The sequence below is a fragment of the Amblyomma americanum genome, chromosome 8, assembly GCF_052857255.1.
Source record: "Amblyomma americanum isolate KBUSLIRL-KWMA chromosome 8, ASM5285725v1, whole genome shotgun sequence".
NCBI lineage: Eukaryota > Metazoa > Arthropoda > Arachnida > Ixodida > Ixodidae > Amblyomma > Amblyomma americanum.
In genome coordinates this window covers 123,935,872-123,952,556 of record NC_135504.1, presented here as the reverse complement: position 1 = coordinate 123,952,556, position 16,685 = coordinate 123,935,872, and the positions used below count along the sequence as shown (strand labels likewise).

Sequence of the window (16,685 nt, the reverse complement as noted above, 5' to 3'; positions counted from 1 at the left end):
TACCACATCGGCTGAAGAAGCAGCTATCGCACTAGCGATATCAAAGAACAGCGAGGCAACGGTTATGTCCGACTCACAAGCAGCGGTACGCAATTACCTCAGAGGCCGCGTTGGCGCTCCGTGTTGGGAAATTTTGGAAAGGTCTAATCCTTCCAACATCCAGATCTTCTGGACGCCAGGGCACCTCTCAACGACGGGCAATGAGGCGGCCAACACAGCTGCTCGAGCTCTCGTCCTCCGAGCATCTGGCACGCAACCTCTCTCTGACATAGTTGACAATCCCTCACCCTTACTAAGCTACGCAGAAATTACTGAGTACTATAAGATCACAAGAAGGAAATATCCTCTTCCTCACAAAACCCTAAGTAAATATGAAGAGCACATAATCAGGCGACTACAAACTAATACTCTGCCCAATCCTTACCTAATGAGTAAATGGTACCCAGAAACCTTCAATTCGTCCTGCCCCTTCTGTGGAGCAGTTGGCACACTCTTTCACGCGGTTTGAGAATGTCAAGAAAACCCAGACTTGGACAGCAATGCCGATCCGACTCATGAGCGCTTGGAGGCAACCCTTCATAGCCACAGCCCACTCGACCAGAAATTGCTGGTTGAGAGGGGCCGGATTATGATGACGACCAATGGGTTCTCGTACTGAACCCACCCAGTTTTTGTGCTCTGAATAAATGTTTTTCCCCCTCTTCCCCCTCTTCCTCCTCTTGATCTGTTCCTCTGGAGTTGATTTTGTGGACGAGAAAGGATCAATGGTTGTGAGCATATTCGAAAAGTGACAAGGAGGACTAGCCCATACATTTAAAATACGATAAATAAAGAACCTCTAGTAATTACACTTCTGCAGACCGTTCACGTGTGAGGAGAACCATACCAAGCGAACAAAAGGAATACTGGCGAACTATATAGTATCTACGAAACTAGTCAAGTCAAGATTGCCGCCAACTGTCTAATCGAAGTGGACAGCCATCTTATGCGAGCATAGCATCCACGGCCTTAGATGAAGTCGCTACCTGTAGCCCCATCTCGTGGCAGTGGCTGAAAATTGCCTAAAGGTGCTAGTGGAAGCGCAAACGTAAGCTTGGTATGGCTGTAAAAAACAGTAGTTGTAGTATTTTAAGTGTACAAGGTTTCGCAAGGGTCCGAAAAGGTTGCGGGAATGCATAAGGTCGGACATGTGGCGTATTTCACGCTGAATCTAAAACGCCCACGAGCTTGAGACACGGCAAATGAGGCAAACACATGGCACGAGATGCAGAAGTGTCAGTTCATCCACTCTGCCACCGGGGCGGTATATAAGTTTAAACTGTTCTGGCGGAAGGCGTACATATTTCAAAGTGGAGGATGCGTTAAATTGATTGACGGAGAGCATAAAAACGTTGCTTTATTAACAAAAACTACCAGATCTTGCCGATCATTTTAAACAATGCGGATAGTGTGCTGCGGAGTTTAAGAGTATAAATATTCTGGCCTATTCGAAAGAGGGGCTTGCACGTGAGATAAGTGTGCCTTTTCACACCTGGAGAGGACTTGACGGCAGCATCATGCCAACACTCGCTCTCACGGAGAAGATGAGAATCCAGGAACAACCTATCCAGTAAAAGTTACAGCTCCAGATGAAAAGCTAGCCCCCATTAGATGTCAGTTGCAGCTTCCCTCACGTTTCTCATATGTTTTGTTTGCTTTTCTAACACCTGTTGCCGCTCCCCGCACGAGGGCCTCAGTGGAGCAAAAACTTGTTAAGAGCACATCGTTTGTCTACGTCGTCGCAACTTTTATTTTTCATTCTTGAATTCTTGAACCCTTGCAGACGAGCGCTAAGAAGACGCTACAAAATGATACTACTAGCAACTATTAGGTTTTTTCGGACAAATGCACAAGCTTGAAAGACACCTGGACTTCCTTAAAGGGTTTCTTTGAGCCACAGTTTGCCTTAAGAATAGTTGTTCTCCGTTTAAGGTAGCACTGTGTTCTATTTTCTGTAATAATTCCTATATTAGTCAGCACAGGTTGTATCAACGTTCCAGACTGGCAAGACCACTTTCAGTGCACTTATTTCTCTCTGTTCAGGTCCCCGACTCCGTTTAGTAGCAATATCAGAAAATGCGGTGACAGCTCACTTAAAACGGTAATTTTTAAACCGCGCCATAATCACAGAGAAAGCTAACCCCCTTACACTCATAATGCCATGTTAATATTTTTTTTTTGCTTGGTGACAAAAAAAGCGCTCCAGCAGGTGCATCCAGTTCTTGCGGAAGGTCACCTCACGTAGGAGAGGTGACATATAAAGGAGCATATGAAAGACCTACAATGTGAAATGACCTATCTCGTCAGCAAATTTCTATTTTTCAGGAAAGCTGAGATGGCTTTCACGTAGAAGAGGTGACATTTAAAGGCGCATAGGAAAGGCCTCAATGTAAAATGACCTATCTCGTCAGTAAATTCTTCATGAGTTCCAGGAAAGCTGAGGAGGCATTCAAATGCAAAAAAAAATCACGCTTTTAAAACCTGACGCCAGACGAGCCTTTCATTCTAATAATCGCTTGCGTTCTTATAACTGCAAGAAGCCTTTTGCAAGACGCAAATCAGTGCGCATTCTGAGTCTTCCATTCCAGCAGAAATAACCAACCTCCCCGTCTGATCCGATTGGTGTCAAGGTTTCGTGAGTACGTTTTCGTATTAGTCACATCTAATTCAAAGGTATATTTTGATATAATATTCACATCCGGTGGAATAAGAGCCTACTTTGAGATTTCAAATGCTAGATACAAAGCTGTTATGGTAGGCAGTTCAGAGTACTGTTAACACTTTAAGAGGACGTAAAGGTGGTGCTGCACTTCTGAGCGACACAAAATGGTCACTTGATAACTATCTTCTATACCGCACGTGGTGCGATTGGTGTTTCTATAATTTATTTATGCGGCAGGCAAAGGGGAGGAGATAAAATCGTTTGCTTAATATCATGCTTAACCAAAGCCAGAAGGACACGAGTCATCTGCACCGCAACAAACATTTTCAAAAGCAGCGCCATTCATACCGAAAGCGCTCTGGGATCATCATCAATCATATTTGCTCACAAACTTTTAAAGTTTTCCGCACTATGATGTATTCATCATAGTGCGGAAAACATTACCTTTTCCCAACCACGAAAATGAATAAATTGTACCAAATATCCCGGATTTTTTTTTCGTTCAGTTCATAGAGCATTATTTACGCGATAGCGTATTGTTACGTATTCGACGGCTAGACGCCGAGGGCGGCAGGACGACCGGCCCAAGGAACAGACGACCCACGCAGCGCCAGGAAGACAATGACCTTTATTCGTTCGGCGATGCGCTTTTTGAGCGCTAAGCAGCCAATCAGGGAGTGGCAAAAGAAATGGATATATCGTGGCAAGCGGGGCAATCTTATCTGTAGATTACAACGGAGAGTGCGACCAGCACCGCGAATGTTACAGTATACAGCTCCTTCGGACGAAAAACCGACGGCGTGGTAGTAGTCGGCACTGCGTGTCGGAAATAATCGGGGCTGCGTAAAAAAAAAAACCGTATCATAGTAATTTGTAGTTCTAGTGATTGATGATTTATTAGCACGTGATGGGCTGCGGGGAGTTAGTAAAGTCATTGTAATGAATGGATTCAATAAAAATGAAAAATTGGGAAAAGGGGGTCAACGTGATCAGAATGAAAACCCAATGCTTGATGACGCTAATTAAGACGATTTAAAGTGCGTAATTCATCAATTATTATTTGAAACAATTGAAAAAATGAAAACTACATTCAAATGTCGTGCTCAGAATGGAAAGCCTAACCCATTACGCGATCGCGTCATACACTTAGGGAGGAGCTTAAGTGTCCTCCATTTTTTTTCTGAATAAAACTTAATTATGTTTTTGAGGAAAGGAAATGAATCAGTAACTGTCTCACATATCTCGGTGGACGCCCAAACCGCGCCCTAAGGGAAAGGGGGAGTAGGGAGTGCAAGAAGGGTGGAAGAAATAGGTGCGGTAGTGGAGGACTCCGGAATAATTTCGACCACCTGGGGATCTTTAACGTGCACTGACATCGCACAGCACAGGGGCGCCTTTTGCGTTTCGCCTCCATCGAAACGCGGTTGCAGCGGCCGGGTTCGAATCCTGCCACTTGTTCAATTCAGTAGGGTCCCTTTGTTTTAGAAAAAAAAACGCAAAAATTCTTTGAAAATGGGTCAACTGCTTGGCGTTAATGTCCCGAGGAAAAGCATCTTGCAAAGTTGAATACGGTATGAAAAACAAAATGCGAAGAAAAAAATTATCCAACCGGTTCATAAAACATCCACCTGAATAGGGGTTTAAGTTAAATGGTCAACTTGATATGGTAGAATTCAACCCAAGGTGCGACACAGGCCAACAAGAAACAGTCAGCACCAGTACTGCTTTTCGTTCCTTTTTCTCTGTGAAGCATCTTTGTTGCCAGACTGGTAGCACAGTATGCATGCAGGCACGCGCGGCTGTCAGAAACGGAAATCTAACGAGACACAAATACCACAACGAGGACAAGTGTGGCCATCTTGTTTCATTAATCGCTACTAGATGCAATAGTACTCGCACAGTCATCGATTCAATGTGCGGGAAATATTTGTTCAGTCATCAACAAATATTTGCAGTCATCCCTGCGTAATGACACAATTAATTGGAGCGGGTACCAAGCGACAAGGCCAGGGGTAGTAAAATTTAATTATGAACACTGGTCCTGCAAATGCAAACGTCAGCACCAATTCCTCCCGTATTAGCCAGAGTGAAGCACACTACAGGGTCGTGCTGCTGTGATGGCAACAGTGCCCAGAAGAAAAACCTTCATCTACGAACGGAATTCAAAACGCCAACAGGGAAAACAAAGCAGTAATATTTCGCGATCCTTCGCACAATTTGGTCATATCCGCAACATCCCCGCTGCGTTCTGGCCACCAGGTGCGCTGAAGTAGCAGAAACCGAAACAAATCGCAATTTTCTTGTCCTGACATGGACATGTTATCAAAATCGTACTGAAAAGAACAGCCAGAGAATACAGTGTCCTCTAAGTATATTATCAGAGCATCCACGATGCCTAGAGTGACACAATTTCTAATTTCAATGTCCGTAAGTTGTTGTTATCCTCATAAAATGGCACAAGCCCGCAAGGGGGATCGGTCAAGAATTGGGGAGCACAGAGAGTTTTTAAGTAGGAGGGTACGGAGAAAAAAAATTTTCTTTCCATCCCCCAGCTTGCGCGACCTATGTGCAAAACCGATTTTTTCTGCCTGCTATACGCTGCTTGCTTGCATGATTAACAAGCGCCTTATAATACAATTATATAAATTATCTTCGGTTTATTTGTTCTAGTATTCGCGAAACGTTAAAAATACGGATACAGTTCTCAAGACCAGCAGTTTATGCGACACTGTTCCAAACAAAATCTCCCTAGTTGTAAATGATTTCTTTGTGACCAGGCTGCAAAGCAAAGATCAGAGGTAATCCAATGTTACAACTGTACAAGGCACAAGTCAAATTAGTATCTATTTTAACGCCACCACAAACTATATTTTGCTATCGTCTCGTGTTCACGAGGTTTCCACTCCAGTATATACCAAACTAGTGTATACGCGCTCCGAGTGTTTTCATCATACTTTTTGTCGCTTTTTTTTTCAGAAATCTAAAGAGGATTCAAGCAAAGATGGCCAAGATATTTTTAGTCATGTTGGGAGTTTTTATTTGCGCCGGTGTCGCGCACTTCCAGCGAAATGAAAGTAAGCGATGCCTTGTAGGAGTAACATCACAGACGAAAGCTTTTTGCTGTGTATTACTGGTGCGCGAATGACATTTCTTTTCAGAAAGGAATCGAATGCGAATAATGGGGACTTTATGGTGATCATGAACGGTGTGCGATTTTTTTTTCGAAACCGAATCGAATACGAATAGTGTAGCTAAAAGCCTGATCGCAGATTAATTTAATTTGCTTAGGAAAATTCAGTATATGTTCGACTGTCTGCGCAAATGACAAACCAGCCCTAACTGCGAATGCTGAAATGTAAGTTTCTTTATTGTGTTTGTTCTGCTCGCCACTAGAATGTCGATGCAGGTGTTTGGTGCTCTTGTGGTACCATGTGAGGTGTGATAAGAAACAAACGGCTGTATTTTTGTGCTGCAAAACTCAACACACGGCCGTAGTGCAGGCTCGATTTCAGAACATCTTCACCTGCGCGGCGTAGTGCAGGCACATCCAGAAGCAATCTAAGAGGGAACATTCGCAAAGCACTGCCAAAAACAGACAGCGAGAATTGGCGGTAAAGGTCCATGCAAAGGGTGTGTGGCCGGCTGCTCTTTCCGAGCATACTCCTGGTGCCACAAATTCTCGTCGTCTGTCGGGGGTAGCGCTTTGCGAAGCGCGGAGGCCACGGGCTTCAGTGTTCTCTCTCATGCTGCTTTAAATAGACAGTTTTAGTTTCGTGTACGTAGAGGGTTCGCGTACGCCAACGTGAGAAGTCTACGTAGCCTGCACGCAGGTCGTTTGAAACCCTTATAGTTACACGTACGCGACGCACGCCGCGTGTTACTCCTAGCGCCATCTACAAGAAACGCAGACACTGGTTGTAGCCTAAATCATCCTACACAAGTCTAAGCCAAGCCATGCGGTCTGTCCTCGTGTTTGGCGGTTTGGTTATGTTTGGCTGGTTTGGGGCTCTCTCAGTTCGAGATCTCGCGAGACCGTTGCTATGACGACGACCAACTCTACTTCGTCAGGCTTAACAGCTGAAAAATCGCCCTTCTGTCTGAAAAACAAAAGCTATTTGTCGCTTGAAACTTTATGCGATGGTAACAATGAGCAAATCTAAGGCGAATACAACAGTTTAGAACACGTCGAGGGATTAGCGACGAAGCCGTTATCGCTGTGAAGCGGCGGGCTGGGCGCCGCCATGTTTGTCAACGCTACGTACGCAAGCAACGCAAAGACCGCAACGTAAAAATCCGAATCTCACGCACGTACGTGAGACTCGCGCATACCCTTTGCGTTCTGCGCATGCGCACTGGTAACCCGTAAGAGCTCTACGTACGTGAAGCCTCTGCGTACGTGAAACTAAAGCTCTCTAATATCGATGTGCTTACTTGTTCCGCTAGAAATCTGTATGAAGTGTTCTTGCGCTCATGATTGCGTGCGGTTGCACTTGTACTTTTTTCCTCTCCTTTCTTACATTTTTTTTCATGCAGTTATGCATATTTTCAAATTGTTACATGAATTTTTCCTTTTTTGTTTCGTTCTTCTTTTTCGTTCTTCTTTAACACGTTTCCCTCTTGCCCTGCTGCTGTCATTGTAAGCGGAACATGGAGCCAGTCAAGGTGCCTTCTTTTCAGAGTTTTCGCCTTATTTTTCACCACTGTCTTGAACCTCCTTGTTTGCGGAAATAAATTAATCAAATCAAGTCAAACCATAGGTGAAATAGCGGCAATTACGTGAGAGTGGCAGCACTGGGTTAATGTCCTGCAGCCTGAAATGCTGCAGCAGCTTTGTTGAAAATTCATTATAAGAAAACTTTTCTCGTTTTTTCGAGACACACATCATTAAACAATGTAAATCCCTGCTTCTGTTCTATTTGCAGCCACGACAAAATATATCGAAGAAGTTAATTCGTTAGAGGTCCTGTTTTTGACCTCCAAGAAAGCGGATTTTAAGTAATCTTCTAGACGCCCATAGTTTAGGTCGGAATACCTTTCTCAAAATCGTTGGGCGAGGCATTAAGATGCCGCTGCCCTTCGGATCTGCGGGATACCAACGGGGTTATATATAGAGGGTGTAAACAGTTAGCCAGTAGCTGCAAAAAAAACACATCTTTCATTGATGCGTTTTAGGCTTCTAGATTCAACGGTGGTAGCAAGAAGCTGTCAGAATTGATGATAAATTTTCAACGTTACGATGACAGCCTTGTTAGATTACAAACCTCAGCCAGTATCGAGCATCTAGTTTTTCGCAAAGTTCTGCAGCGACCTTGTTTTTCCCTTTGCACGCATATAGTTTTGGGGACAAAGCGCCCAGTGCAGCAAGCAAGCGCAAAAAAAATTATCTGGAACAATGACTGGGCTGCAATCCTTCGCCTTGACACGAGAAGCTACGCTTCGCCAGCCCGCAGCAGCCAACTGCAGTTAAATTCAAGAAAGAAATGCACCTTGCCAGCGCATTGCCAGAGGAGTGCATACTCCGCAAGCTCACCAATATGTCAACTCATCATGTAGACCGCTTCTCGCACTAAGCACAAGGGAGGCAGAGCAAAGACTTCAAGATAAACACCCCTGGGCGCGCGAATTAGGCGTGCAATTCTCGAACCACAAGGTGAATCTTTTGCCGCAGGGACGCTTTTAAGTGAACGGCGGCGTGTCATGGCCGCTACTTTTCCCGATAGTACAGATACATAATCTCTTTAGTGAACTGGCCCTCAGCAGATGCACTTTTATTGGCATACAATTCGTAGACAGCTGGCACGTAATAAGCTCCGTGAAGTAGTTACAGAAGGCAAGCGATGGTATTCGAATGCTGAATGAAAAAGGACCGCGAGGCTACGAAATATGTTTTCCCAAGCAGCAAGCAATTTGCGACTGTGTGGATAGGAAGCTCAGGAGTGAAGGTTTATGCCAGAAAATAAGGAGCTGTGATAGGTGCTTCTTTTCTTTTGTGCAATGCTATTTCATATAGAAAGCAGGTTTTCGTGAAGGTTCGCGGTTTTTCGAAACAGGAACCTGCATTGGCGCCTCCATTGCAATCAGTTCGTTTTTCCTCGGGAATATGTTGTTTCCAAGCTGGATTCTCCCGGTAGTAACTGGAACAGCTTCTTCATGCATTTTGTATAGAATAGAATATAAAAGTTACTTGGTTATCAAGTGAAATTCAGGAGCTAATACTGCTTTCTTTACAGCCTACTGTTATTACAACAGAACAAATACAAATGTCTCGTATGGAGAGTTGGTCTATAAGGAGAAACCTTGCGAAGCCTGGTACCGCAAAAATGGAACGCTCAGCATTACAACGTGAGGTTTTGACATTATATTCCGTAATAACATTTTTGAAAGGCAATTTGCAGTGCTCGAGTAAGGCTGCGCATGAAAAGGTCCCGAGTGTTAGTAACATGTTGTAAAGTCACGTTAACGTTTTTCTCCACGAAAAATTGGGTTTCGCGCAACGCTGCTTAATTGCATGAAAAGCAATACAATAAAGCAGCAAAAGGACCAAGTTATTTTTAGACATCCACTTTTACAGGTGTGCGCAAAGGAGAAGACACCACTTGCGCGGCGCGTGAACTGCATGCCAGCTCTCCATGAGGTCGAGAGCGTGTTGCTGGGACAGGCTCAAGAGAGAGAGAGAGAGAGAGAGAGAAAAACTTTATTGTTGGAGAGGAAGTCGGGGCACGCCCCTGGGTCTCCGCACGACCCCACTGCACTTAAGTGTTTAGGTCCCTAAGGTCAATAACACTGGCAGCCCGGCCGGTGGCGTTTGTGTGCACGGCCGAGTCCTCCGAGCGCAGCAGGGTCTCCCAGTCCTCCCAGGTATTGAGGTCCTCTAGGCCGCGCGGGGGAGGGTCCGCAGGGCAGAGGGAGAGGATGTCATGTATGCTGGCTATCTCGCTCGTGAAGTTCGTTCAAGCACGGCTGTTTCGAGTGAAAAACATCCAGCGCCAAAACTCGCGCAGTCTCTGATTTTGCGCGGGCGTGAACCTCTGTATAATAGTCTGTATCCGACTGGCACAAAAGTGACATCTGACGAGATACCGCGAGAATGTCGGAAAGGCTTGAAGGGCTGTGTGCAAACACATGGGGAGATGCGACAGGTGGCGTGGTATGACTAGTTAGGCTGAGCTGCATAAGGTAAACAGAATTCAGCGATAAGGAAGAACGAAATACCAGGAAGCGAAGGTGGTGGCAGAGAAAGAGCGAAAGGAGTGGGAGAGGGAGTGTGGAAGCAAATGTTTTCTGAGAAATAGTAGGAGGGGCTGCAGAGTGCAAGCTAAAAGTGAGAACGAAAATAAAAGAAAGTGACAAAAAGAAAAGGCAGGAGGAGAAGAGGTTGCGTAGGGAGAGGTGTAGGGTCAACTGTCAGCCAACGCACTGCATTCATTTAAAACTTCGCAATCTCTTGCTGGGCACAGAACACTATCAAAAAGACTTCGAAATCATACACCACGCTGAGATTAATCAGCACCCTTCGGCACACCTGGCCAGATATGGACCCCATCCATATTTCAGTCACGTCCAAGTAATTGCAAGCAGCATCAAGTATGTGATATGAAACCCATTTAAGTCGACGCTGCAGCCGACATCTAATGTCCTGCCGGTCTATCGAGCGCTGAGCAGCAGATGCATCTTTCACAAAAGCGACAACACGCAGCAACGCCCACGAACCCCTCCTGCTAGGACCCACGACACTTTCAAACAGACGGAGGTTGACAACCTCCAGCGTCCCCCACGAGTCTTCACTACTCCTGAGACCAGCTACACATGCACACCGACGGAACTAGACAGCCAGCAGACAGCATAACAGACAGCAAAGCGCACTGCCTTTGCACAGACAACTACACGTTTAAAGACATAAACGAGCTCCAATGCAGACGCCGACGTGGACCTTGCCACCAACAGCGGCCCTAAAGAGAATTCGTAAACTCTCGTAACACCCGCCTAAACTCGTAACATCCACCAGGAGGTTTTTCTTTATTCGAGAAGTGTGCCATGAGGCATGAGTTGAGAAAGGGGGAATGGAATGCAGGAGAGAGAAAGTTAAAAGAAGGAGTGAAGACCAGTTTTGCTGAGGTAGTCGCAGAGGTTACCGTGAGGCACGCTTGAAACAAGCATAAATGACTAGAAACTGGCAGCACTAACCAGCCCGCACTCAAAAGGCGAGCATTCCAAACAAACAGACTACACGTTCCACCTACGGACTTACAAGTTCTACTTGCAGCACAAAAGAATAGTGGGAGGACTTGAAACTAATGTCAGGTGCTCATTTAGTGCCCTTCTGACTTATTCTTATTCCATAGAAAAAGGTTTCAGATGGCCCATTCGTGTCATTCATAGCTGTACTAAAACAACGTTGTGCAGAACACTGAGTTCATTTAAAGGCCAACTCTGTAAAATAGTACTAAAAACCGGCGAAAAACAGGCACTGGCAGATTTCGTGGCCAAGAAGGAACGCAAGCTTCACGATAAACAGCAATGTAAACAAATCAGAGATAACTGTCCACTGGAAAAGGAGCTACCTTGACAGCTCAGCACTCGATTAAATTCTGATAGAGCCACAAGAAACGCAGTTGACGCTGCAGGACGATGACAGGAATGTAGCTGCTATTTCGCAATGCGTAAATTATAGTGCCTAACAGATTCTGAAGCCTCCCATTTTCTCAACTAACAATAATGCCAACCTGCGCTATCATCATCGACATCTTACACGAACTTTCGCGGTGGATGTGTATTGAGGAGTACTTTACACAAAAAAATAACGAAAAGCTCGATTCCTACTTTACCTATAGCCTCTAAAACGTGGTCGACACGTGTTCGCCAAGCCGAAGCGGTCAGTTTTAATTATATCGCTCTTAGAGCCCACAGCACGTAGACAGCGGACAAAGAACATAATACCGAACTCGACGTACAGGTAAATAAATGTGTCTCCAAAAAACTGTGAAAACACAAAACAAGGTCGAAAGTGATAAAACCGTTTTCCAAGAGAACAGGCCACTCTAAACCAGTGAGCTTCTAGAACCGATACAGTCATTAAGCCAGCCGACAAAGGTGATACCTCCCAACCTAAAAAAGCAAAACAGGGACGAGAAGGCAATTTAGAATCCCCTTGCACGAAAAGAAATTAGATTGGGACCCCACTTTAGGGCTCTGCCATGTAATTCTGAGCAGACTTGCAGACCTATTACCCAGAAAACTAATAACGCAATCAGAATACAACTTCTGAAGTCTGCGAAATAAACAAGCAGGACGATTTTACTTACTTCTTAAAACCCATACGGTTACTGCAAAAAGACTTATATAACGCAAATATCCCCAGCAGGCCTATCGTTTCGAACAATAGGAGACCTATAAAGAACAAGTCAATCTTTCTTAACCGAAGCCTTTCAGGCATTCCAACCCTGTCTCCTTCCTTCGACCAGTACACATCGCGCTATCTTCGAATATTTGAATCACTTAATGACGCTGTCATTATCCCAGAGGATAGAATACTGGTTTTACTTGATATCGCCGTTTTCTACACAAATATTCCTATAAATGAGGGCATTGACAAACTTTCGAACGCTTTAACTCAAATTCCATACCTGCATGAAAATGAAGTGCATCTATCGCTAATTCAGCTAATACTGACGCTGAACTATATCGAATTAGATTCTTCTTATTACTTTCAAGTGCCTGAAACAAGTATACGCAGTCGCGTCGCAACGACCTACTCAAACATTTTCATGGGTTCACTGGGGTGCAAAGTTTTCAATTAATTAAAAAACCGCTCATATATCTGCGTTACATAGACGACATTTTCATGATATCGAAAAATGTACAAGGTTTCGTCATCATCACCAGCAGCGGCACTCTCACTACGCCCACTGCAGGGCGAAGGCCTCTCCCAAGTCTCTCCAATTAACCCTGTCCTTTGCCGGCTGCGCCCATCCTATGCATGCAAACTTTTTAATTTTCTCCCCCCTCCCCCTAACCTTCGGCCGCTCCCTGCCACGCTTGCCTTCTCTTGGTATCAACTACGTTACCTATAAGGACAAGCGGCTCTCTTGCCTTCGCATTGCATGCCCTGCCCAAGCCCACTTTTTCCTTTTGGTTTCGACTAGGATGTCATCAACCCGAATTTGTACCCTCATCCACTCTGCCCGCTTCCGGTTTCTTAACGATACATGTATCATTTTTTTCTTAACTTAAGCTGAACCCTTTTCGTTAGCCTCCACGTTTCTCCCCCATAGGTGGGTACCGGCAACATACAGCTGTTCTATACTTTTCTCTTGAGGGACGTTGGTAAACTGCCATTCATGCTATGGGAGAACATACCATATGCGCTCTACGCCTTCTTATTCATCCAGTTATTACATTCTCATGATCCGGAACAGCAGACACTGCTTGCCCCAAGTAGACATACTCCCTTACCACTTCCAGCACATCGTTACCAATTGTGAACTGCTGTTTCCTTGCTAGGCTGTTGAACATACTTTGGTTTTCTGTTGGTTACACTTTATACCCATTATTCTGCTCTGCCTGCAGTTTCTCTCCGGAGTGACTTAGCAAGGCAATGTTATCAGCGAATCGCAGATTACTTAGGTATTCGCCCTTAACACTTAACGCCAACTGTTCCCAATGCAGGCCTGGAAACACCTTCTGTAAACAGGCAGTGAATAGCACTGGCGAGATCATGTCTCCCTGCCTGACACCCTTCTTTACAGGAATTTTATTGCTTGCTCACTTTATGGAGGCCTATTGTAGCTGTACAGTTGCTATATATATCTTCCACTATTTTTAGCGAAGGCTCTTCTATACCCTGATTCCGCAATGCTTGCATGACTGCTGGGGTTTTCACACAGTCAAATGATTTCTCGTAATCAATGAAAGATCTACATAGGGCTTGGTTTACATTGTGTGCATTGTTCTATCATCTGATTTGTAATGCGTAGGTGTAGTAGTGTCGAGTATCCTTTACGAAAGCCTACCTGATTGACGACTAAGGTTGCCCTATATCTACTGGCGATTTCCCTAGTAAATACCTCGTAGGCAATAGACAATAATCTTATCGGTCTGTAATTCTTCAAGTCCCAAACCCTTTTCTCCTGCTTTTTTTTTCCTGTTTTTTTTATTTTCGCTTGTTCTCACATTTAGCTTAAGCTCTGCAGCACATATAATTTCTCAGGAAACCTTTGATTTCACAGTCCCCCCCTCCTTTCACCCTTTCTCTGCACCCCATCTTTTTTCTTCTTTGCTGGCTGGTATTTCTTTCGGCTTCAATTCTCAGTTATGTTCTAGTTTAACCAGCTCAGCCCAACTAGTCATACCATGCCACCTCTCGCAGCTCCCCATGTATGCACCCAGACCTTCGAGCCTAGTTTCGCTATCTCTCCAGCACTGGGATTCCTTTCTACTGAGCTGTCGTATTACTGTTCGCCGCTTCGCTGGTGAACCGGTTAATTATTTTTAGCAGCAATAATACATCGACAAGATTCGCGCTCCTCATCCTAACGCCCTTCTCAGATCTCGCCCTCCTCTCCCTCACCGTGAAGGCCCTGTTTAAATACCACCTATGCCCAGATGAACGCAAGTGTTTTTGTTGAAACGTTGGCAAGCTCCCTCAGGCTTCCCCTTTTCTTGTTCACTATATGTTTGCCCGAGAACAGAACATTTATTGTTGTCTCCTCTAAGTTGTGCTCTTTGGGTTATAATCTCCACACTGTCATTGTTTACGATCAATGTTTTGAAATCTTTGCCGCTTTTAACCCTAATTGTGAGCCTGAAGGTTACATCACGTACTTGTGACATTCCGAAACGGCAATTGGTGGTCGTCGATGAGTCCGCAAAGAAATAGAAAAGAAATAGACCCGAACATGAAAAACTTCATTGTGCAGCATTTGACGCGAAAGGACTCTTCTGTTGGCCATATATTGTGAGTGGTTATGAAAAAGGGCTCGAATATTTATGTATATCCTTCACACAGGTGCGAAAAAGGAAGGCCCGAGAGAGGTAGTTGCTGGAACCGATACACAGGAAAGTTCCCCACATGTTGCCGCTGGTTCTGGCTTTGCTAAGGAAGAGAACCTGCATTTCAGCAAATGCCATGAGTACATCGTGTTCTGGATGGTACCCTGGTCTCTTTTCCATTGCAACACCAAACTGATATTCGCGTTGCGTGCTTTCTTTTCATTCTTTTCCTTTCAAGTAAGGCTGTGGCAGCACTCGTGGCTTTAAGAAAGAATAAATTTTTTGAAAATACAAATTCGTTTTTTCTTGCGCGAACGGAGAGCCTTAAGTGGTGTTTCACGCACAGCAATGACCTACAAGGCTGCAGCAAAAGCTAGCGCCCCAACTCAAGAACAATACTATTTCTTTTGACAAAATAAATAGACCGCCGCCTTTATTTTAATATTTATTGAACCAGCGCACCTAACAGCACTGCCTGGCACTAGTAATCCTTGGATCTTGTGATGCCGCGTGCGTCATGAAAAGCTGGTTGGGTCGTTTCAGCTTGCACCTGCTGCAGCTCCTTGGGCGCAACACGCTGCGGAAGGAAGAGTGAATTTGCTGAAAGCGCCGCCGCATCGCTGTTTGCTATACATGTAGATACCGCATCAGGTATTGCTCGGTTCTTCACTGCAGTTGCCATTAGGTAGAGAGAACCACACGCTGGGCTTCCACTGCTCAAGATGCTGAGCTCGAATCGATATAAATCCAGAGTGAAGTGGCGTTCACAACTAACATGTAACTTTTCCCAGGGCGATTGTCTTCCCATGACATTGGGCAAATGCCGGCGTGTCTCGCGTGGCCCCCTGTTAAGCCAACGGCGCCTGCTGCGAGCCGAGCGAAAGCCGAGCCCATGCAAGTCTACCTCGAAAATTCGGCCCCGAGAGCGATTACCATCCCCCGACGAGGGACGAGAGGCGAAATGTTCGTAAGCGCGAAGACCTATAGCCGCAAGAAAGGACGCACAATCATTCATACCTAGAACTATAGTTGACTCGAACAACCTACCATCAGACATTGCCACTGAAGTTCACGCTGATTAATTTCATAAATTCAAGTTCAAGTTCAAGTTTATTTTCCTTTCTTACAAAGGAGGAGCCGGGACTAAAAGCTGTGGTAACAGCTTGACTGGAGGTACCGACTCCTTGAGACAGTGGCAGTACAGAAGGAAGGCGAGGGTCACATCATTTACATCAATTAGTAATGTCATGGGTATCCGATGCAAATCCACATTTACGCTAAGCGCGAACACACATGCAAAACGAAAGTCGCAATACACACATGTACTCAAAGCAAATGTTTTACATCACTAAAATATACAAAAAAAATCATGTCTGCTTCTTTCACAGATTGAAATTGTGTCGGCAGTAGTCACGGATATTGCGTTTTGAATTTCTGGTAATATCAAAATTGTCATGGATTAGTTTGTTTAGCAAGAGGGGAAGGTTGTAACTTAAGGACTGGTTCATAGAGTAAGTTCTTGGTGTTGGAGTGATCCAAGTTTCTTTGTATCTAGTGTTACGGCAGCTGTTATTTTCTCTCAGTTGTTCAAGTACAATAAAGGGATTGTCACGTTGTTGTGAAGAGTATTTATAGCATAATAGAAGCCTGTAAAAGTATAACGCGAAGATTGGAAGGATATCATACTTTATAAAGATATTCCTTGTGGGGAAAGGAATGGCACATTTGCTATGGACCAGACGGCTTTTTTATGCAGCAAATGCAATCTATGAAGATTTGTTACCCCTGTTGTTCCCCAAACCAAGCTGCAGTATTGGATATGACTTAGTACTAACGCGTTGTAGAGCAACATCTTTACCCTTACTGGAAAAATATGTCTAAAGCGACCAAGTATACCTAGAGCTGAGGAAACTTTCGAACAAATGTGTTCTATGTGCGCATTCCAAGTTAGGTTGTGAGATAAGATAACGCCCAGTGTTTTTACAGAAGTCACAAG

General features: G+C 44.7%; 1 long non-coding RNA gene across 2 annotated transcripts; it reads left to right on the top strand.

The window, feature by feature from the left end:
* Positions 1 to 2,534: 2,534 nt before the first annotated feature.
* On the top strand, positions 2,535 to 14,967 carry LOC144100667 (uncharacterized). Of its 2 annotated transcripts, none has more exons than XR_013307786.1 (4): positions 2,535 to 2,674; positions 5,678 to 5,775; positions 8,932 to 9,043; positions 14,706 to 14,967. It is a non-coding gene; the product is annotated as an uncharacterized LOC144100667 (long non-coding RNA). The 2 variants fall into 2 exon arrangements; XR_013307785.1 differs by having other exon boundaries at positions 2,535 to 2,678.
* Positions 14,968 to 16,685: the final 1,718 nt, after the last annotated feature.